General features: G+C 42.2%; 1 protein-coding gene across 1 annotated transcript in view; it reads right to left on the reverse strand.

The window, feature by feature from the left end:
• PKIA (cAMP-dependent protein kinase inhibitor alpha) overlaps window positions 1-20,554 on the reverse strand; it is a 68,535-nt gene extending 47,981 nt beyond the window's left edge. The window contains exon 1 of the mRNA XM_073329380.2: window positions 20,104-20,554. The gene's annotated coding sequence lies outside the window, so the exon portion shown is untranslated. The remainder of the gene's footprint in view (window positions 1-20,103) is intronic.
• Between the last annotated feature and the right edge of the window lie 4,205 nt (window positions 20,555-24,759).

Genomic DNA, 24,759 nt, shown 5'->3' on the forward strand with positions numbered 1-24,759 from the left:
GTAATATTTAAACATAATTCACAGTCTATATATCAAAAGAAGTGCTTTGAATAACATTTCATCCACCTCTGTAATACATCTTTTTCCTTTAACAAAAAATGCCAATCTGTTACAAGTTTCAGAGTAACAGCCGTGTTAGTCTGTATTCACAAAAAGAAAAGGAGTACTTGTGGCACCTTAGAGACTAACCAATTTATTTGAGCATAAGCTTTCGTGAGCTACAGCTCACTTCATCGGATGCATACTGTGGAAAGTGTAGAAGATCTTTTATACACACAAAGCATGAAAAAATACCCCCTCCCACCCCACTCTCCTGCTGGCAATAGCTTATCTAAAGTGATCACTCTCCTTACAATGTGTATGATAATCAAGTTGGGCCATTTCCAGCACAAATCAAGAATCCTGAACTAGTGACATCTTGCATTTCCTAGGAACAAGAAAAGTCTTTAAAAAATTATATATATTTAATGTAATTTATAGGTAACAGGGTAAATGTTTATTAACAATAGGCATTAGTAGTTATAATCCTGGATTGATTTCCTCACGAGAAAGCCACACAAAAACACTCTGCGTGGTAATTTTATAGCATTTGTTGTAAGACTAAAAAGAACTTCAGTTTAGTGAAAAAGTCCTTGTGTACAGAAGCACATCAAGATCAGAATGAACGTTACACCTATTTGAAAAAGTTCTTAATATAAAGCAATTGCATGGTAATGTAGCACTGGGGACATAGTGTGAAAGTAGAAGAGTGTGGGCAAACATGCCTTCTCTTCTGGTTCTTATTGATGGACTTAAGTGAAACATTTTTCGGAGTGGTAGCCGTGTTAGTCTGTATCAGCAAAAACAACGAGGAGTCCTTGTGGCACCTGGCACCACAGAGAAACAAATTTATTTGGCTTATGCTCGTTGTTTTTAAGTGAAACAGACATTTATATCAGTTCTCACGGACAAGACAGCGTACAAAGCTTGGGACCATTACTGAAGAGACTTGTTATCAGCCTTCAGAAAAGCTAGCTGCCCATTGCCCTAAAACAACTGGGTACAAGACTCTTACTCAAGAGGCCATCTATTGGCATTAACTTTTGCGCTCTCTCAAATCTGCAGGGTATTTTATTTTTTGGGGGTGGGGGAGGAATGGGATGATAGGTGATGAACAGACTCTAGATATATATCAGAGTAGCAGCCGTGTTAGTCTGAGACGTATCTGCAAAAAGAAAAGGAGTACTTGTGGCACCTTAGAGATGAACAAATTTATTTGAGCATAAGCTTTCGTGAGCTACAGCTCTCTTCATCGGATGCATTCTCACACTCTCAAAGAAACTGTGGAACCACCTGATCAACATCCTCTACAGCAAACAGGGAAAGATTAAGAATGATCTCTCAAAACTGGATACTCTCATAAAAAAAACAACCTTCCACACAAACTTCCTCGTGGCTGGACTTTACAAAAACTAGACAAGCCATTTAAGGAATGCATCCAATGAAGTGAGCTGTAGCTCACGAAAGCTTATGCTCAAATAAATTTGTTCATCTCTAAGGTGCCACAAGTACTCCTTTTCTTTTTGCAGATATACATAGATTCCTCTGGTATATAGATCAGTCTAACTTTTGATATAAGCATGGCATGGAGCCTTCACTTACTGATACCTTGTAAGTGGGTTAGGTTTTGAAACGTTTCCGTTGTTGTTATAGTTGTTATAAGATCAGAACATCGCAAATAAGGGAACTTACTGATACTGTCAAGCAGAGGCTGCTCCCTGGCATCGGCTCACATTATCCATTGGAGTGGGGAAATGAGGGCAGCCTTAAAAGCAAGAGTCCTTACCATGGCCAGGTTTTAAAGGCTGAGGAGGAGATTATTGTTTTCCAGCATTTTATTTCGAGTGTAGGTGTCCTTGAGGATGCAAGGTTCTTAATGGTGCCTTCACCTTCTGCTGGACTTTTGCAGTTTGCCTTTTGTATTGGGAAAGGGACACTGTATTTGTCTTAAAGTCAGGGATGGGAAATTGGACAATAATATTTCATACTCAGATGTAAGATACAGAGTCTTATAGAAACATTGCCAATGCAAAGGGCATTGGCTGACAGGGACACTACTCTTTAGTTTATGTTGTTTAACCCATGGTTGGTGGTGAATGAGGTTATCTACATTAAGTCATAGATACAGCCTTCAATTTTGCCTGTCTATCGGAGTCCTGGTAGGATGATTCAGCTAGTTCAGCTGGCTCTGCTTTAGCTAGGCTTGCTCTGGACAGGTACTCGTGCAACATGAGAGCAGGTCAGGAAGGTGATGATGTTATTTGCACAGAACTTCCAAGACCAGATTTTGCTGTGTTCGCCTTGTCTGAGAGATCATAGCAGGGCTTAAGACTGAACCAGACTCTCATTTGTGTGCTGGGGGAATTCAAAAATTTAGCCCTAGTTAGTTCATCGTCATTCTTCTGACACCACGAGGTGCAAAAGGCAGAAGTCAAACTGAACTAACCATCCCTATCCTGGGCTTGTTTTTCCAGGTCTTTTATATTCAAATGCAATAATGCCACTTCAGCCATTATTGTGCTATTGAGTGTGCCTCTAGATCAGCCTCTCCATTTCTTTGGCAACTGCAGTTGCCAAAGAAATGCTTTGGTAAGCTATCATAGGGCATTCTTAAAAGATATCCCAAAATTGGTCTCTCTTCTATCTTACTTGGATTGCTGCAGGTAATTATGTACATATACATATATATGGTTAAGGTTCTAATTATCTGATGGACTGCCTCTCTACTTAGCATGCCAATCCAGATGCCCAGTTCAGCAATGTAGCATCTGCTATAAGTCCTTAGATTTGAACATGTATTCTGTTTTCACGGATACCCCAAAGAAGAGCTCCTAACTCTACAATTTGCTGTCTCCACTAACCTGAAAGTCACAGTTTGCTGGCCCTCTAGGCACAGAGTAAAACCTCACATCTTCCACTGGGATACTTGTGAGGTATCTTTTTTTTTTTTTTTTAAATAAATACAGGCAGTCCTCGATTTTATGACGTTCCACTTACGATGAATGGCACTTACTTTGTTTCTAAATCAACACCCTGATTGGACTACAACAACTGGTTTCAACTTTACGACGCTCGGTCCCGCAAAGGAGTGGATTGCGGTTCCGAGTTACGACGTTTCGACTTACGACGCAATTTTCAGGAACCAATTGTGTCGTAAGTCCAAGGACTGCCTTTATATTATTCACTTGACTACATACTGGTATGGATTTTGATCTCATACTAGTTTTATACTCATGTAACTACACTGAAGTTAATGTAGTTAATTTTGGATTTATTCTGGTGTAGAAGACCAGAATCAGATTTATTGTTTTTTTAATATTGTGCATGTATTAGACACATTTTTAATAAATTGCTTTGAGCCAAAAAAGCAAGACCTCACATTTCAGCGATCACTAATATTTGATAAATTAAGGCCACAAAAGGATAACAGATATCGGTCTCACATGAAATAAACCACACCAAGGCTTTTGGCTGTCTCTCAAGACATCACCTTCAATGCATAAAGTCCAGGATCTAAATTCTCATTAGCCTCTACCCACATACTCACGTTCTGGGAGAGTAGCTTGCTTTTTTAACTGCTAATTTCACAAGAAAAACTTTGGCCCTAAGAGATTGAGAGACATGGCTGTGCATCTTGATGCACACACGGAGTCCATAACCTGAGTCGATCTTGAGACACAGGGTGATGTGTGCCAGTGTAAATGAGGTTAGGAGATAGCTTTAAAATGTACACATGGCAAGAGCACATTGGTCTGAGAACCTATTTTTTATGTATTTAATCAAAGCCTTCCTACATAAAGGCACACAAAATGAACAATGATCCAAATTAAAAAAAAAAAAAAAAGATGCCCAGGTCGTAAAAAACAGTGCAGAAATTTCATCACGATAGGAGAAGAAATGAGAAGAAAAGACAACAACTGCCTAAGTGGGAGGAAGCTAAATAAAACCCATGTTTTCACATTGGGATCCTCTTTAGAGGATATTGCAAAGCCTTTGCTCCTTAGTTTAACATAGTTTTGAAAGGAATCACAAAGATAAGCCATAGATATGAATACGTAGCATGCACACACGCACATTCACCCCCTCTACACATGATGTGAGCCTGACTTTCTTCTCAGGCCTTTGAAAAAAAGGGGTGGAGAAGTCTGAGCCAGAGATGCTAAATGCTGAAAAAGATAGGGATGCAAAAGCTCCTCTCACTGAAGGATAAAACATGCTAGTCAGTCCCTGAGACAGAATTCAGGCCATGACGTCAAAGAATAGCAGTTTACCCATAATTTTTAACAAAATGGGTATCTACAGCTTCTTACTGTGGAAAGCTGTTTTTTTTTTTCTCCAAGAGCCTTTTTTAAGCATCAAATTATAATTGTTGCTGTTTGTTCCACTTTCATTTTGTGTCTCTCATGCTCTATGATTTGAGATTTAATAAATAAAAAGACAGTAATCATTCTCTGACTGTATCCTATTTAAGCGTATATTATCTCTTCACATTACCAGACAGCACCCAAACTGAGCTGTTCTGATCCTAGACAGATGTCAGAATAGTGAAATTCTAGTCTTAAGAAAAATTGGGTAGATAGTGCAACTTTAATCATCCTTGAATTTCAGGAAACATATGGACAAATGTTCAAAGGTCATTACAGTAATGTGGGGTCTCTGACAAAGAATTTGCTAAATACTCTGAACTTAGAATAGACAAATTTGTACTGAAGTTCAGTGCAGACAGTAAAAAAAAACCCAAAGTTGTTATTGTCCCGCACAGAAAACTGGAACAGTTGGAAGAACCAAGGCACAAATATAATAACAAGATTTAATAAGGTGTAAAGGGTTTAAGTAAAGTGAGGAAAGTGGTAAGTCATATGACAAGCCAAACAAAAATGCATGGAACTACACAGTTCTGCTATTTCAACAACTTTCATCGGTAATAACAAGAAGTAGGTAAAAGAGTGGTGCTTTTGGTGTTTATATCTGAAGACACACTGTAAATGTTCAAAAAGTGTCCCACCGAGGAGCCATAAATAGGGTCATGAAGGCCAAACTTTGATCCCACCTTCAAAAATCAATCTCAGAGAAGTTCTTAGAGCTAACTTATCCTTGAAAAGCTTGGTATAAAGTGAATCAGTCTCTAAAGCTCACTCGCTGTGTAAGCTGAAGTCACTTCAGACAGGAAATGACCGGAAACGAGTGGTTCAAAATGAGTTTTCAGCTGTTTTGTCGGGTCCATATTAATGTGGGGGTTTCAGAAGCCCCACGTAAACCTGATTATGACAAGAGGCTGCAGAGATCTTTGCCTAACTTGCCACAACAGCTGACAGATGTACTTGGAAGGAGCTAGTTTTCTAGTTTCACCCACATAAAGTAGCTTTTTTTTTGTGGGAGGCAAGCAAGACACAAGAATGGTCAAACTGGGTCAGACCAACGGTCCATCCAATCCAGTATCCTGTCTGACAGTGGCCGGTACCAAATGCTTCACAGGGAATTAACAGAACAAAGCAATTATCAAGTGACCTATCCCCTGTTGTCCAGTTCCAGCTTCTGGTAGTTGGAGGTTTAGGGTTAACCAGAGCATGAGGTTGTGTAAAATGGCCCATGAAGACTACTGAGTTGGGATAGAACGATGTACCCTGGTTTTCAGCAACAGTCTGAAGCCAGTGTCTCAGTACCATGGAACCTGCCTTGGTTGTGTGAAACAGAGTGAAGAGCCACATCTGTCTTGGCCACTGTGGGGCTGTTAGGCTCAAAAACCTTGGTCTCTCCAGACTTTTGCTACCAGTGCGATTGGTAGAGAAGCTCCCTCCCTTGCTAACAAAATCATTTCCCAGTGTCACGAGCAGGCTTATTGTTCAGGTAAGTGGTAAAGTGATGCATTGCTGGTGGAAAGAAGATCTGGTCTGCCATCCCCCAATCCAGCGGCCACTTGTGAGGATCTATCACAATTCCTGGATTGCATGTCTGCAGCCACTTTATCCTTCGACTAGAGATACATGATGACAGAAACATCTCATGAGATGGAACCAGTGTTGCTACCTCGTGGAATTTTTTATCATGATTCTTATGACATTTGGTGTTTTTTCTTTAAGTCCCATGTCCTGGAGTCATATGATTTCTAAAAATCTCCCTTTTTCAAAAGGAAAGGTAAATTTGTAGCTAATGTGGCTGCACAGAAAACCTTGAAAATGAGAACATGTACCCTAAGAACTGAAAAGCGAGATAAAAAACTAAAAACATATTTACTTTTAAAAAAAATCATGCTTTTAAGCAATTTTTTCTTTTTGAGCGATCCTGACTTTTGAATGCTTGGGGGGTGGCAATACTGCAGATGTCATTTAGGGCATAATGTGGCCCGGAGAACCTTTATTTTCTAATAAATAGGATTCTCATTCCTGAGTCTTAGCTTCTTAGTGTGAGCTCTTAAGGGTGGTTTATTTTTTTTATTTTGGGAGATTTGGTTAGTTTGGACCCTTCAGGACAGTGGTAGAAAGGTAGGATGTAAATCTACTGATTGCCATGCACCATCCCTGCAAAGTAAAAATGCTGCCCTGTACATGTCAGTTGCTTTTTGATTCCAGTCAACAAAAGAGCTCTGCAGGAGACTGCACTTTGTGGGCCATTACTCCAGCTCTCCATTGGATCCCAACTGTACCTTGTCAGGTGCCCTTTTTTCCCCTGGTATTACTCTGCCTCTCATATGTTGTTAAATTTTTAAGGCTTTTCCCTTGGGTGCCTCTGCACTTCTGCAGTGTTTCTGTTTGCATCAGTGCCTACCTTGGTGCTTGAGTGCCTCTAGCCTGTGGTGCCTGATGGATGTGGAAGTGGGTTTCATCCAGCATTACCAACTCTTGCAATTTTATGTGTTCCTACTGACATTAAAGCCCTCTCATTTTATGTTTTCAGTAGTTTACTATTCCAATTCCCACTTAGCCTTCCTAATTTCCATCTTGCATTTGAGCATCCATAGTCAATGTCCTTTTCTGTTGGTTTACTTTGAACTATTTGAATGTCACCTCTGACTTGAATAAAGTCTTGCCAGGAATGGTTTTATTCATGCCTTCCTTTTCATTTAGGGGTATCCGCATCTTCTGTGATTCAGTTATAGTACACTTAAGCAGCTTCGATGCTGAGTTTAAGTTTCTTCCATAAATTACCAGACATTTATTTTAGATTTGTTTCAAGTACGCTAATCAATTCCCCGTAAGCAAATGTATACAATTTTGAGACACTAATTTAAAAGAACCTGATTTATAAAATGGTTTATTGCCAACAAAAGACTCTCCTGGCTACCCACGTGAGATCCCTGCTTAATACCTCCCTCCAGAAAAGCCTGGGAAAATAAAAGGATCTTTCAGCAGGATCATCAAAGTCAGGCTCTGGCAGACCAAGTGAGCACCGGGGAAATAAATTCTAAAGCAAATGAGAACAACCTGCTATCAGCTGCATCTCTTGTTAAACCTGGTACCATTATCTCAAGCATCTTGGCTGAGCAATCACAAAAGGAATGAGCCAGCCTCTAAAGTAGGCAGAGAGGGATCCATTTAGAGCTAACACTTCAGACAATCTGGAAATGAACTAGTAGTCAGGAAGGGCACACATATAGCATGCTCCCCATTGGAATCTAGCATCAGAGGCAGACAGCTGCATTCTACAATAAATTAATGGCCTTAAAGCATAGCCTTTATGAGGCACGGCAGTCATGGATGAGAGACTTTTCTGAATAGCGTGGGTCAATGTTCTGTAGCATATTTAGAAACCCATATCTTCCACTTGAGATTCGGGCTACAGATCAAAGGACAGTGCTACTAATTGTACAACTGTGAGAATATATTTACATGACACCTTTCAACACAGATATGAAAAATGCTGTGCATTAAACAAAGTGCTGGAAATTGTTTTCAGATCCTCCAAGATGAAACGTGTTATATAAATATTAAATTCCCCAAATTGTAAACTGGAAGCTAACAGAAATGTGTGTTCTTGATCTGCAGTCTTTACAGTAATTACATAAACAAACACACATACAGAGTACAACTGAAATGCAGTTAGTGCATGACACGGTGTATAACATCTCCATTAATCCCCATTCTCATATCCTGTACCCATGTAATCAGATTCCCAATACTGGAGGCTTATGATGTGTGGAGAGTCATCTGTATAAACCCTACTAGTCTGTTAGTACGCAAAGGCTGCCAAAGTGTCTGTAGCAGTGTGGCAGGTGTCACATGTATGTTCCCATTTACATAATAATATCTGGGTTCCAGTTTGCTGCTACATATCTATCAAGTAAACGTGGCAGTACTCTGGGCATTCATATTTCTCATGCATATATAGTGGCTTGATGTGGAGATGACAGGGCGTGCAGCATTTCTGATGGAGGATCTGCATATCCTAGTCTCCAGTTATTGGTTTTTGCCTTACTGTGTTTCACCATGACAGCTGAACCACGGCATTGCCTCGGAGCATGCTCTGGTACCACCACACTTAGTACAGCCATGAGATCTGTGTGCTAGGAAGTTTCATATTTCTTACACACATCACCATTTACTCTTAGATAACACCAGCATCCTGTGGCTCTTATCTCTTTTATCTGATGTTGTTATACTGCTCCCCAACACCACAGCATCAGAGCACCTTGCATATAAAATCGCAGTCTCCAATGGGCTTCATCAAGTCTCTGGAACTTCTTCCGATTTGAGGTTAAAAAACAAAAACAAAAAAACCCTTTGCTTGGGGTTTGAGGTTTTGTTTTTAGTAGTTTAATTCTTAACCTACACCACACTTATTATATAAAGTGATTGATATATTACAGCAGGGGGGCACGGAGGAATGTTCGGGGGGGGGCATGGCAGGGCCAACTCCCACAGGGGGTGAGGAGCGAGCGCCTAGCTCCGGCCCTAGCTGCAGCTCCACCCCCATCCCACAATCCTCTGCTGAGCCAACTGTGCAGTAATGAGGGGTGGAGCAGACAGATTCCATTACTGGTAAGGGTGGGGGGTGCAACAGGAAAAGTTTGGACACTACTGTGTTACTGTATACAATTAACCTACCTAGGTGATGTACTGTGGTGCCCTTATGCTTCCAATGCATGCCATCTCTATTTTTACAGAAATCATGCCTATTTCTCAAGCCAGGCCGCCTCCTCAGATCACAAATTATCCATACACATCTCATGTCAGACTTTGGCTCCACAAAGCTTCACAAATAAAGGTTACTTAAAATTCAGTATTCTATATTTAGACGTGATGCTTTCTTTTTAGTGTTACACACTAAGTCAGCCCCTTAAAAGTCAGAAATTTTCACATGCTCCATTTCTCACATTGAGCAATAGACTCAAGGAGCTCAGTTTATGTAGCATAACAAAGAGAAGGATAAGGGGCGAGTTGGTTACAGTCTATAAATACGTACATGGGGAAACAAATATTTGATAATGGGTTCTTCAGTCTAGCAGAGAAAGGTGTAATATGATCCAATGGCTGGATGCTGAAGCTAGACAAATTCAGACCGGAAATAAGGTGTACATTTTAAACAGTTATTTAATTAATTACGGAACAAATTAACAAGGGTTGTGGTGGATTCTCCATCACCAGAAATTTTTAAATCAAGATTGGATGTTTTTCTAAAAGATACGTGTATGTGCTAATAATTACTTCGTAAATAGTTCTATGGTCTGGGTTAGACAGGAGGTCAGACTAGATGATCACAGAGGTGATCTTCTGTTTTGGCCTTGAAATCTATGAATTAACCAGTCTTGCTCCATTTTGTATTTCCTCTCACCACATTTCAGCCCACAAACACTAAGAGCTCGGTAAGAATGCCATCATCCACTAATTGTATTACATCTGAAGAGATATAAAACTATGAAAAGATTTAAGACAGAACTTTCCTGTTGGTCTCCCAGTCCATATATGGTCATATTTGGTGCTTTCATACATTTGCAAGATGCAACTTTTTGAAAGCACAGAATCAACTTTACTGCTTTGTGTTCGTGGCATTCTTCCACTGTCAGCCATGCTGCATCATAATTTTTTTTAAGAAATAAAACAATATGGCCCTGATTTTGCAGTGAACTCAGATAGACAGATCTCTTTACAGCCACATGGAGCTCCACTGGCTTCAATCGCCATGTGGAACTCATTGCAGGATCAGGGCCTAGAAAAGCCAAGGTTTGCCTAAGAAGTTTCTTCCAAATGACCAACAGGTAAATGGAATTCTTGAACCTGGACTGTACTTAAGGCTTTACCTCTGCTGCATCCATCTTCTCTTGGAAGCTCTGACTAATATGATACATAATAGTTCAAATGAGGTTTAACAAGTGCTATAAAGAGAATCAAAGAAGAAGGAAGGAGGAATGTGGGGGAGGAAAGTTAACAAGCATGTGTGTGATTTTAAAACAGCATGTGGTGAGCTCTTTTCCCAATGGTTATGTGCTCACCCTAAGGTGATTCCTGTAGGGGTATACTAAATAGATAAGCACCTGTTTAAAATAAATATAAAATTAAAAAAAAGAGTATGTATAACCATGTAAGTAACTGTAGCTTTGAGACATTCTTCTACAGGATATCTAGGGGTTGCCATGGTAACTTAGACAGATGCAGTCAGGAATCTTTTGGAATAGGCTTTAGAACAAGAGCCAACAGGAAAGAGCCATCAAGATTAAGACAGCCAAAGAGAGAACACTGCTAGAAGAGGGCATGCTTGCTTACAGCTTGAGATGCAATTGCATCTCACCTCCCATAGTTTTGTTTAGAACCTGCTACTTAGTTTAAAGCACTCCACAGAAATAGTGAAGATTTATCAGCCTATAACCCTGCAAAACCAGAGATGCTGTCAATGTCTGGAGTGGTTCATAACTGTGTATGCCAACCTCTGGGCAGACGGTCGAAAAGCAAGGCAGACACCCCAAACTGGAGGTATGTTCTATAATTAGATTTCACATTCGTTACTGGGTTGGGGAAATCCTGGAGCACTCTGACAGTCTTACCATGGAGTCACAGACAGTCACCTTACTCACTTCAGTTAGTGCTTAATCTGTAATAAAAGAGGTGCCAGGCTGCAAGCAATGTTTTTTTATATTCATAACTGATGCAGCAAGCCCAGAGGTGGCAGGGCTATCAACACTAGAGGTGCCAGGGCTCAGTCCTGGCAAGCTCTGGCACAAATTAATCACTGACTCCAGCTATCTTGCCACCCAAGCAAGCTGGACTTAGTAATAAATGGTCACTTACACCAAAGATGACAAAATATTCAGGTTGCTCCCAGTCCCAAGAGACCAGACACTTATCCCAGGTCAATTTGCACCTTAGATCTCGCACAAAAGATAATGCTTGTAGCCACTCCTGTAATAAACTAACTAAACGTTTATTAACTAGGAAAAAGAAATTATAATTATGTACAAGTTAAAACAGACAAACATATATACGCAAATGAGTTTCTGTCTGTATTCTAAAAGGTGATAGGGTTGTAGAAAACTGTCAGTTCAAAATGTCTTTCAGGGCTAACCCATGCCAAGCAGCATGGGGATCTCTTTGCTTATGTTTAGGAATTTTTGCCCCTCGAAGTCCAAACAGCATTAGAGAGACTTTTCAGGGATTTTTATCCCCTCCACTCCAGAGTCCAAACTGATGGAATTAATTCATGCATAGATCTCTTCTTCCTGAAGGGAATTAGGCATTTATCAACAGGGCCTCTCTGCTTTGATGCTATGCAATACCTTATTTACCTTCCATGTAGAACAAGCCCTTTCCCTTAATTAATGATTCTTTTCCTGTTTGGGGAATTACACAACCACCGAGGTTTACAATGCAAACACTCAGTACACCACAGGCGATAGAGATGGCAAGAGAGATCAATACACGCAGCATCCTACAAGCATTCTATAAAGTCTAAACACTTAACACAATTTTATCAACTTAACATCTAATATCTATTTTGATAATGCTAACACATAGTTGAGCAAGACTGGTTTCCAGCTGTAGGATAAGTATAAAATTCAAGAATTACAGTTAGCTTAAGTTTGGTTAAGGAAATAGATATATGCGTTGTAAAGAAAGGCCCTGAATAGCAAGTAGAAGGAGGGCCTTGGAAATAATGAGTTATAAGGCCAAAAGGAATGAAGTAGAGAGGTTCAAAGAATAAATAATGAGATAAGGGGAAGTTTCTAAAAAGAAGGCCTCTGACAGACAGGGGTGACTGCAGATGGTTTTAAATCCAACAGAATCTGTTTTAAAACAAGCCAACACGGCCGTTCCCCAACCTCCACACACCAGTGTGAAAGCCTGCGTGAACCCAGGTGCAATGGGGAAACTATTGGGCAGCAAGAAGGAGGGGAGGAAAGGAGATTATAAATCTTATCTGGATTAAGACTGGAAATAAGGGTGAACTGTCTCCAAGTAGGTTTTTAGCTGAAGTCAGTAACTGGCCGTGACATATGTTTGTTAAAGGGTATTAAAGGGTTCAAGGGTTCATCATTGGAGCTGACCAATACGAGTCTAAGCACCCCTGGATTTAGCCCGTTTGTAAGTATATTGATCAAATGCTTATAAATATTTTGTTACTGTTTGGATGTAGTAAATTGCTTATTATTTAGGCTTTTTAGGCATGTTTAGAGCAACTGCATAAAGTACCACTTGGCCTTTGGATTTAATAAAGAAACTTTTGGATAAATTGGTGTTCAGTGATTTCTCATATTAATAATTTCAAAATGCATTTGTAAGTATTCAGCGAGGCACCTGGTCTGCCAGCATCATAGAGGCAACATCTCTGAAGATTTCTTTTAGGGAAGATTTGAAAGGAAAGGAACAACGGGAAGGACCAGAGTACCTGTGACACACTGAAATACATACAGAAAGTGGGGTGGGACTTTATTTCTCATCTGCAATTATTCGAGAGTTTGTGGAGAACAGTTTTAGAAAACTCAGTTTAACCCAGGAAGTATATTAGGGACATGTGGGAACCATTTTAGCCTCCTCAGAAATGTAGCATAATGCAGCAACTACATTAATCTAAGGGATAATGTGAAGAATACTGTATCTTATTGAAACCACAAGAAGAATTTAAGGATGCAGAACGCAATTACTGGAGGCCAAGACACTAGGATTAAACACCCCTAACTGAGATATTTATTAGTTTAATTATTGCTCTATTGTTCCTGCTATCTTTATAGAAACAGTTTTGTAAGCTTTTTGGTTTTGTTTTTTAACAAAGGAAGTTCCTGTATATACAGGTTTTCTTTTTTATGTTGTGTTACCTTAGTTGGGTTGTTTCATAGAGAGGACATGAAAATGATAATTTGCCAGAACCGGTCTTTCCTCTAATCACGCTCTGACATGACAAATAAAGAGGACTGAGCTGATCTTGCACATGCTCCTGCACTGAAACACAGCAGATGTGGCAGCAGCAAAACAAGCAAAAAATTGATTTTGCACTTGGGAGAAATGTATGTGACACTGGGTTAGATCCACAAGAGGATTTAGGGGCCTAATTGTGACTTTAGGCACCTAAATCTAAAATTTAGATCTTCAAAACCCCTACTCAGTTGCTGCCTAAACCCACAAGTGCCTATATTTCTGCTGATAAAGTTCCGTAGCACCTAAAATCTGCAAATCTACCAGCAGGCATGCGCACAGCTGCCTAAATTCTGCCTAGCTCAAGCCTTAGCCTCAGAGGGACCCTCAAACTAGGCATTGCCCTGCCTGTCTTACCTGCAGGTCCTGATCCTATAGGTCTACTCAGAGCATGACTACTGGATTGGGCCACACGGAAACCATAGCTGGAGGAGGAATTCTGCCACACCTCTTATATTTCTTAGAACATCCACTCAGCATGTGGGAGCTTCAGGTACAAAGTCAGCCCCTCTGCCCAATGTGGAGCAACCCAGGTCTCCCAGTGTTGGTGAGTGCTCTAATCACTAATCTGTGTGGTATGTCTTAATGTCTCCTCTTGAAGCTGTTCCACTGTGTATAAATAGTCACTGGAACAGGGTTTTGAATGTGGATCTCCCCCCTCACAGGTGACTCTACTAACCACGGGGCTGTGGAGTCAATCCCATTCTTCTTCTCGCTCAGTGACTTAAGTATTTTATACGGAGTGGAATAACTTCAACAGGAGAGACTGAGAGAGACCTACTCCAGCATGCCCCATAGCCTAGTGGTTAGGGCACTTACCTGGGAGATGGAAGACTTGCCTTCAAATCCTGCTCCATACCAGGTAGATTGAGGATTTGAAACCCAAGTCTCCCTCATCCTGGGTGAGTGCTCTAACCTCTGGGCTGAAGAATAAGGGGGGTAGCACCACCACCAATTTTTGAAAGAAAGGGCTTAGGCACTTAACTTGAAGGTTCACATCTGTGAATCCCAAGCAGAGGGAGGCACCTCACTCTGTCCCAAACTTAGGTGCCTAAGTCCCTTTGAGGGGCAGGGCTTAGAATCTAACCCTTTCCTAGGCATTTCCTATTGGGCACCTCCCCCCATTCAACGTGCTGGCTTTTGTGGATCCCATTCTTAGGTGCCTAACTCTTCCCATACTTTGTATAGTGCGCCTGAGTGCCTAACTCAGGACTGTAAATTCCACTAGATGGCAGAATGCCTAAATTTGGGGTATGTCTACACTAGAAATGCTGCAGGGTGCTGCTGAAGTGTAGACACTTACTACAGCAACGGAAGGGATTCTTCAGTCACTGTAGTAAATCCACCTCTCTGAGAGGCAGTAGCTAGGTTGACAGAAGCATTCTTCTGTCGACCTAGCAGTGTTTACATGTAGGGTTTCGGTCAGCTTAATTACACTGCACAGTGCCTCAAATTTTTCACAACCCTAAGCGACGTACTTAAGCTGACTTGATTTTGTAGTGTAGACCAGCCCCTAGACACTGCAATACTAAGCCTAAATTTCTTTTATGGATCTAGCCTTGTTTGTCCATTTCTCTGCACATTAAAAATCTAATCCTTCCAAGCCTATGCATAATCAGTAAACGTCAATTTCACTGCACAAACACAAAGGATAATCATCTACATTTACAGATAAGCAAAGTAAGAAAACTGCTGCTTCAGAACCTATCAGAGTGTGATTTAAAGATATTTACATTTTTAAAAAACTTTTTTATGAAGTTACAATAAAACATTAACATACTACATCATACGTTACTTACTAAGGATCAGGTTAATATTCAAAGAGTCTGGCTAAAGATTCTGGCTTGCTGGTTGAGGAACGCTTCTGCTCTAAGTATACTAAATCGGGTGACCACATTTCTAAATACCTATCCTCTTTTTGTCATTTCTGCTGTGTATGTACTTGATGTGAAAGTTTTTCCATTACAAGGACAGTCCATATTTTACTATACCATAGTTCCATAGGAGAAGTCACATTTCTCCCACTAAAGTGCAATACAAAATCATGCTGCTAACAGTAAAAAAAAGATGAATTTGTCATTCTGTTTAAAACGTATATCCTTTATTGGAGCTTCAAATAAGCAGGTAAGGAAAATCTCAACTTCTACCATCATTTAATAATTATTGTTCGATCCCCCATTGCTTACTTCCCCCATAATTTCCTGCAACCATAAAATTTTAAAAATATATCAATATTTATTTTAAGCATTTTTTTAATTTATATTATTTATCAAATTACAAAAATATGTATTCTGCCAGGCCTAATTATGTGTTAGTTTCAGGGTCTGAGCACCCAATTTTTGAAGTGCAAAACGTATTGACATACTTAATTGGCTGTGGGTATGAAATGTACTGCAGTAATCAACTTTGATACTCTGCTATCTGTGCACACACAGCTCTTCCATGGACAATAATTACTAAAAACAGAGTTTAATAAGAGATCTACTTACACAGAAAGAGGGAGATATTAAAGTTGATAGGTGCCATGTGAATTGCAGAAGGAAATTTTCCCCTTATGTTTGCAAATACCAAGTATTTCTTATAAAATTAGGTGTCTGAGAAATGTTATGCTAACTTTTTTTGGTGTAGAAAGTACAATAATGCAATCTTTAGAGTATGTAACTAATCAAGGTTAGCATCATTCTGAAGTAATGCTTTTAAGTGAACTGTAAATATTTTAATATCATTGAAAAACATTTTTACAGGTGCTGAAGCAGCTATTTGTAGAGATCTTAAAAAGCACTAGCTCTTTCTTCTCCTCCATTTATACCAGTTGTTCTCAGGACAAATTTTTAGGTGGCTTTGGAGTGAGGCTACCAACTCTTGCTGGTGGCTGCTCTCACACTTTCCCCTAAAATACTTAATTAGCTTTAGGAAAAACAAATAAATATGCACATATACACAGCAAATCACTGCAATTTATTTATTCTTAGCTAGTAAGCCTGTTGTGAAAAGTGATATTAACACACAAGTATCACTTTTCACAGCAGCCTTACTCAGCCCTGCCAAGCATGGGGACAAATTAAGCCCTGGATGAGGAGTCGGGGGGAGGCAGCAGGGGCCAGGGCAATGGGGGTTGGTGGGTGGGGGCTGGGGGAGGCAGCAGAGTCCTGGAGCCTGAAGCCCCCACGGCCAGAGCCTGAAGCCTGCCACCGCACAGCCAGAGCCTGGATTGGAGCCCGAAGCCCCTCGGCCAGAATTTGCCACCCCACCACCTCAAAGCCTGAGCCCCACTGCCCCGGGAAGGTGAAGAATTAACTGGCTGCCTGCTCCTCCCGCATTGTGCCCCTGATGTCTCCAACGGGGGGGCAGAGCCCAACCCCTGCTGGCAGTCCCAGCAGCCAACACTAAGGTGGTGCATCCAGGAGCAACCGGGAGGGGCCACTATTTTGCCCCCCCCCCCCAACCTATTACAGCCCAGGAGGCTGTGGCCGCAAGAAAAGCCCTTGGTGGCCACATTTGAGAAATGCTGATTTATACCTAGCTCAGGTCTTTCTTTGATATGATAGGACATGAGGATTGGAAGACTGCAATTTTCTAATTTAGGAAAATGAGCAGATTCAAAAGCATAAATAAAAGCATAATTGAAAGATTATGTGCTTACTCTGAATGTGGCACTTCTGTCAGTTCAAGCCAACATTTGGAAACATGAAACAATATTCACTGCAATCTCTTTAAATCTAAGATAATGGAATAGACTGACTGAGGTTGCTTAAATTCAACCGTAGGGCACTAACACAAATGAAATTGGATCTCTGCAGTTTCAAGTGCATTAGAGTTCTTTTTAATATTCAAATATTACCTCTCTGTGCACTTTATTTAATTACACTGTGCATGTATCTGCAAGGTGCACCAAGGACCCAAATAAAAGCAAATGAAGTTTTCACTTTTAAACTAAACTAATAATATCAACATCCTCAAGGATATGAATGTACTTATTAGGTCTGTAATACAATAATGCTAGAGTCTCACTAGCTCCCCACCTCCACCACCCCTGCTTTATTAGCTGTTAGTTAAAACACTGGTTAGAAGCATTACTTTTTTTTCCTAGAAAACAGAAATAGCTCCATTTACTGCACTAATGCTGTGGCAACGTAAGGGACTACTTATGCCATTTGACACCATATATAATTTAACATAAAATGGAAAAATATCACGTGTTCTCTTCGACAGATGAACTCTAGAATATAGACTACACGGCCTGACACAACAAGAGTGTGAGCTTAGCTACACACTTCCCTTTTCGGAGTGGTAGCCGTGTTAGTCTGTATCAGCAAAAAGAACGAGGAGTACTTGTGGCACCTCAGAGATAAATAAATAAATCTGTTAGTCTCTAAGGTGCCACAAGTACTCCTCGTTCTCTTTATACTTCCCTTTGCCACTTAGGGACAGCTGTGGAAGAAACCAGCACATATGACCCCAGCAGGTGCGCCTCTGGAATTAGCAAAGATCAAGAATGATCTTTGTTAACCAGAATACCACGTAAAAAGGTCATAATAGACTTCCAAGACTTTTAATGCATTTTTAAAAGCCAAAGTTTGACTGAAAAAATAATACAACTTCATTGGCTTGAAATAGAGACATAGACCAGTGCTCTACTATTATGAGAGTTCCAAAAGGGATACTTTAGAAACTAAAACGAATGGGTCACGTTTAATGGAGGTTCTTCAGAGCCAATACTTATGTCAGTTGAATTCATTTTTAATACGGTCATTAACCAATCATTCTTTGTTAGTATTTTTCCAAACCAGTGAACATACTAGGGTGTCCTATAACTCCCTCCTGCTTCTACTGACATCATCTCCTCTGCTTTCTGCTCTAATCTCCACAACAGTGCTAAGCCACATCTTCCCAGAAAGAGCAGAAACAACCCAAGTTACTTCCTACATTTCTTATCTGCATTTCATCTAATTACAATAGCTCCTAGAGGCCTCAGTCATGCCAATCATTTGACCAACACATAAAAGGAGACAGGCCAACTCAGAGCCCTTTCACTTGAAAATATAAATAAAACAGCTGTTTTAAACTTCTACTATCCTCTTCTCAGTAGTGCCTCTTTCCTTCAATATAAACTCACGCCCCCCCCCCTTGTCTTCCCACAAGTATCTTTTATTTTCTCTTTCAACCCATGTAGAGTTGCTAATCAGTAGCTCCTATAGCCAGTTACCGGTTTAATGATCTGTCTCTGCATGCCAGTCTTAGTCTCTTTCTTGTACAGCGAAGCCTGTTTGAGGTATTAGAACAGAACAAATTATATATATACATACATGCCAGGTGGATTTCCGCCCTTGGCTCAACTCTTAAAAATCTCTCTCATCAATGATACATGAACTCCTCGGCGTATTCCATAAGCAAGATACAGCGTCAATAGCCAAGCTGTAATATGGCTGAACTAATGGTAAAGGAAGTGGTAAAGGTAAATGGTAAAGGTGAGGAAGTGAGCTGTAGCTCACGAAAGCTTATGCTCTAATAAATTGGTTAGTCTCTAAGGTGCCACAAGTCCTCCTTTTCTTTTTGCGAATACAGACTAACAGGGCTGTTACTCTGAAACCTAATGGTAACAGGACTGTCTCCTCTCACTCTTCCAAAAGATATATGATCAACTAGCGATTCACCAAGCCTTCTGTTCTACTGAACCTAGGAACTGTTAGTGGTATCCAACATTTTACCTTGATGCTCTGGATCAAAACATAAGATAAAAGAACAGGAAGGAGCAGCAGAATCCATTTTAGGCACTACTTCTACTCCTGTAACATCTACTACATTGGCTTTTGGTTATGGGTGCTTTCCAAAATTAGGGATTCAAACCAAGAGATAAACTTCTATCTAATATGGTTCCTTTTCAGTCAAACCCTTCTACCTTAAGATGTTGTTTCCTATCACTGGGGAAATTTTAAAAGCAGCCTGGAGAAAGCAGTAGAAAATAAAACAGCTAAAGGGAACAATCCTGCACCTGTGGCAGCCTTAGACTAGATGATCCAATAGGTCTTTCCACTTTTAGTTTCTTTGTTCGATAAACGGTAAATAAAATTCCCATTGTTTACTCAAGAGCCTTTGGCTTGTGACAAGCTGAAGGGAAGCAGCCCTGCTGTGAAGCAGAGAATTGGCATCAAACATCCCACATTCTGGCGCAAAAGAATCCATGTTTCAGTTGGAGGGATTCTCTCTCGCTGGAGGGAAGTGACAAATTAACCAAACACAGCTCCAGACACTTGCCAGCCTGCGTCTCTCCAGCCAAACCCGCCCAGCGTTGGCGGCACTGCAGGGAATCCGGGGGCTGACGCCTGGCAGCGTCTCTGGGGCGGCGAGGAGGCTTCTGCGGCCGCCTCCCAGGGAAGCCCCCAGGCTCGGCACCTCGCAGCGGCTCCGAGCGTTCGGCCGGGGGCCGCCCCTCCGCGCGCATGAGAGAGCCTCAGGGCGGCAGCCTCCGGAGGCACCGCCCGCGCTCCGGGTCACGCACCCAGGAAGACGGAGCCCGGGCTTGGACCGCTGCTGATCTGAGATGAGCCCCCCTCCCCGGCCGGGCCATGCGGCTGGAGACTCTCCCGGCGAGCCACAAGCCCACGCCGCGGGCTCCCCCCCCCCGGCTTGCGCGCTCGCTGCTTTCGGAAAGGCTCCGTCCCCCCGTCCCCCCCCGCTCCCGGCGGCTTGACGCTCCGCCGCGGCGGACACGAGCTACGCGACCCACCTGCCCAGCGACCGACTCAGCGCATCGTCCTCCGCCGCGCCCTGCTGCTGCGTTGGGGACCCTCCGGCCTGGCCCCCGGCGGCCGCAGCTCAGTGCGGGAGTGAGGGGTCTGTGTCCGCGCCTCACGCTGTCACTCCGCTCCCCGCATCCCAGCACCAGCTGAAGCTCCCAAATTCACAGCGCGCTCCGGCGGCGTGAAGTCATCCTCCTCCCCCGGATCGCTGCACTCCGCAGCCAGCCGCGGGGAGGGGCGAGGGGCTGGCTCTGCCGCCACAAAAAGGGTCTGGGGCTCGCTCCTCCCCCTACCTGGGGGGCTGCGGTGCCGCGCGCGCGCGCCGCGAACGCCCCGGGAGCCGGCGGTGGGGGTGCAGGCTCGGTGGGGCTGGCGCCTGTGCCTAGCCGTTGCGAGCCCCCACCCCGGCTTGTGCTGCTGGATGGGCTGTCCCGTGCAGCGAGAACGCTCCCCTCCTGAATTCCCCTCGCCTGGCCCTGGAGCGGCCGTGGAGCTGGGGATTGCCGGGGGAGGTTCCTGCCAGCTGGTTTCAATAGTGCGGATGCAGGGGGAGCCGCACCTGCCCTCCTGCTAAACAGCGCTCTTCTCCCCTATACTGGAGAAGTCCTTGTGGTCTGCTGTCCAGCTGCAAGCTTTCACTACTAGGCAAGAACTGGGAGTGGGGCACAGCATTGCTTTGTGTGCCACTGTTTCACATGGTTTGTGCCTCCAGCCCCATGGAAAGCCCCCACCTGTCTCCCAGGAAGGGAATTTTATGTTGAAGGAACATCACCTGTGTTGCTTCTTGTGCAACACTATTCATCCAAAAGGATGCCCAAGCATTTAATAAACCATGTGAATAAAAAGAAGAGGAGTACTAGTAGCACCTTAGAGGCTAACCAATTTATTTGAGGATAAGCTTTCATGAGCTACAGCTCACTTCACTTATGCTCAAATAAATTGGTTAGTCTCTAAGGTGCCACTAGTACTCCTCTTCTTTTTGCGAATACAGACTAACACGGCTGCTACTCTGAAACCTGTCATGTGCATAAAGCATTCTAACTAGAAATGCAGCTGTCTCTGGGGTGGAAGGCAGCTGTTTTACCAACATTCCTTTCCTTGCACAGTGTGGGAGTGGAGTGTTGAAGAGGCACTGTGGTCATGGTTACCGGGACAAACCTCTTTTCATAAAAGTGGCTTGGGAATTTTATGATCCACAAGCAGGTGGGGCTTCTATTTTTGTTATTTATAGAGCACCATATCATTACATGGCAAATGACAAACTCATAAAAAAGACCTGGTTCCATAGAGAGCTTAGGATCAGATGAACCGATACCATATGCAGAGTAACAGTTCAACAAGCACCACTATGGTGCTATAAAAATTACAACAGGCTGCCCTATGCAAAAGTGTGTGGCCATATCATCTTGGTATGTGAGCGCTTCAGATTTCACAAGCTAAGCAGCAACATATCTGGTCAAGATTTTGCTGGGAGAGGTCCCAGGAAAACACAAGTACCGCAAGTGCAGGTGTTATGCTGGTTGGCATTGAGTCAGTCGCTACGCAATGCCCCAACGGGATTTTTGGAAGGGAGCATGCTGCTGGAGATGCCATCTTTCACAGTGGTTAAAGTAGATTGAAACAGTAGGGGGAACTGCAACCCCACCTCCAAGTTAGGAGTGGGAGATCTCTCTCTGCTTTTGGCAGAGGGTGGCGGAGCTGTCTCCCTGTTTCCCCTGCCCTCTAACTCTACTTCACTTTGACTCCAGATCTTTCAGATGAAATGTAACTTTGAGACCCATATTTCCCATGTTGTTGAAAATTCTATCTCATCTCTTTGCAAGGATACAGGGTTTAACCCTGGCTAAAATCCATTTTGTGTAATTACATTCTGCATTCCTAGAAATTCCCACTGATGTTTCCTTTGCGGGCAGTTATTCTTCAGTCCTTGCCTGAAGACTGTTGTGAACTATTTCCGGTGCAGAGCAGAATGCCTGCCACACCTTAGAAGTGGCTGCATTTCAATTAATGATTCACTGAGTGCTTTGGAACATTATAAGTGAGAGGGGCTATTGAAATGTAACGTATTATTGTTATTTTTCTATTCACTTGGAAATACTAGGCTCTTTCCAAACAGAAAAAAAGAAAAAGTTCCTGGCCCAAAAATATTAATATTAAAATACACCATTACAAAAAAAAAAAAAGAAGAAGAAGAAAAAAAGGGGGAGACCTGCCTAATTTAAGTCATTTACAGGAAGAATGGCTTTATTGATATCATTTAAAGATATTCAGAGATCCAGTCAGTGTAGCAACTAAGGGCCAGACGAGCCCTTTAAAAGAGCTCAACCACCACGTTCATGGCTTGACTTTCCAAAGAGCTCAGCTTCCACTGGGCTCCGAGATAAGTGGTCAGATTTCTGCATGAAGGATCTCAGTACGTTGGCACACCGTTCTTTGGAAAATCTGGCCACAAGTGTCGCAATGGGAGCTGCTGGTTGCTGAGCCCTTTTGAAAATCTGGCCTGTCATAGGTGCTGAGCATTTACCTCCCAACTTGCATGCGCATGGTACACTACAAATTTTAAAACGATAAATGACATATAAACTGCTGGATTAGTAAATAGCTGAGAAAACCTGACCTACACACACAAAATAGCTAAGGGTCAGACTCTGTCATTCTTGCTCACATTGAATAAGAAGTACCTTTGCAAGTAGCCTTGTTGATTTCAATTGAACTACTTTTGAAGTAGGGCCCTGATCCTGCAATGAGCATTGGGGTCCACCTGCATGGAGCTGGTTGCAGAAGTACTGTGAGGAAGGGTGACGGAATCAGGTGCTGAGACAGCAATACAGAATTTTAGAAAATATATGGTTTTTGAAAAATAAATATATTATACAGGCGTAAATGATCTTTATAGTCTAGTTTACCTAAGGCATTTGCAATGAGCTTGTCCTAGCAGTATATAAGCACCTATTAACCGGTAGTGGTCTGAATTGAGTCTGTTTTTGCCCTGGAGTTATCAGTGACCTACAAACACCTAGAACAAGCTCTCAGTCCCACCTATTATTTTTGCTTTGCTTTTTGCACTGCTTCACTTCATACTGGGCCTTCTCTGACATGTTTATTCAGGTGTAGGTGTCCTGATTCAAATTTTTCTCTCCAGAAATGCTCTACGTGTGTGACGTTTGCCTAGGTTCTCTACACTTGCATTGTTATTTGCTTTGTGGGTTATTTATTTTGTCTATTTGTTATTGTTTTGGCCTGTCCAGGCCAGGGAAAGTACATCTACCTTCATGTTTAGGAAAGCTCTATCAAGAATATTGGAAGTCTTGTCTAGGTCAGTCCTTGAAGGGTAATACCTTTTCTGCATTAAAAGGTCAGGATACACCATGTCCACCTCAAAGGAATTTGAAAGTGTGGGAAATCCTGGCTTTGGTCAGTTCCAAACCTGTTCTAAGATCATCTGTTGAGGAAACCTTGATCTCTCAGCCAGACCACTTAGTTCTGGGTTTTACCAAATTCTTTTATAAGCCAATTTTATGTGGTATTTCATAAATGTATATTAAATACAAACATAAAAACAAAGAAACAAACATGATAACAGAAATACAAGCAGAGAGGCCACAGGCAAATGCATTGTCAGAATACTTTCTATGAAGTCCACAAAACAGAGAACCAGTACATCAAATGCATCTAGAGCAAGCAGGAAACTATAGCAGGCACAAAGAGGTTAATGGGCAGACAGTTACATCCCCATCTGTGAGAAAGTGGCTGACCCACAACAGCTGAGAGAAGCCTTAGAGAGAGAGGCCCCTCCTCCCTCTTCATCCCTTCCCCAGAAGAAGAGCTCTCAGGAAGAAGTACTTATGGAGAGACTTTCCAGAGAGTTGGAGGAAGTCTTGCCTGGATGGGGTTATATGCTGCTAGGGAGCCTTAGAGGACTCAGCATCAGCCTGAAGGGAGAAGTAGTCTAGACTAGAGAAGCAGCAGTAAGTCTATGGAAGCAGACCCTGGCTATTTAATACAGGGTCCTTGGCTGGAATCCAGAGCAAAGGGAGGTCCTGGGTTCTCCTACTGCATCCCAAAGAAAGAGAGGTAAAATAAACCCTGACACAAAGCAGGATAAGGGCTGTTGAGTCGATGGTGAGGCTGAAGGCCTGGGACAGATTTGTTAGAGTTCTGCTTTTGTTGGACTCTTTATTACTCTGGAATGGGTAGAACTATAAGTGATCTAGCTGGAGGATGGAGTTGAGAAAAGGGGTAAGCTGTCCCACACTTGGAGTGACCATTATCATGGGACGCCAGAGCTGAAGAGGCTGCTACACCCAGCTTGGCCATGACGAGGTGCACTGACTGGTGAGTGACTCTTCTACAGTTATCTACAGTACTCTATAAGGCATGGAATACACCCAAGGTTTATATAGCAAGTACAATTCATGCTGGACAGCAAGACACTGTCACAGTTATATTTTGAAGTGCTGTGCAAGAGTACATTGCCTTTTTAAAGAACTCTTATTAATGCTATGCGGCACTATCAATTTCAGCTTGTCGAACAGAGAGTGTACATTGTTGTTTTGACTCTGTAGCTAGTTCTTCTCTACTCTGAAAATTTCAGACAGTCTCTGATTCAGGTGCTTGAACAGCTTGCAGAATAATGTCAAGAG

The sequence above is a fragment of the Lepidochelys kempii genome, chromosome 2, assembly GCF_965140285.1.
Source record: "Lepidochelys kempii isolate rLepKem1 chromosome 2, rLepKem1.hap1, whole genome shotgun sequence".
Lineage (NCBI taxonomy): Eukaryota > Metazoa > Chordata > Testudines > Cheloniidae > Lepidochelys > Lepidochelys kempii.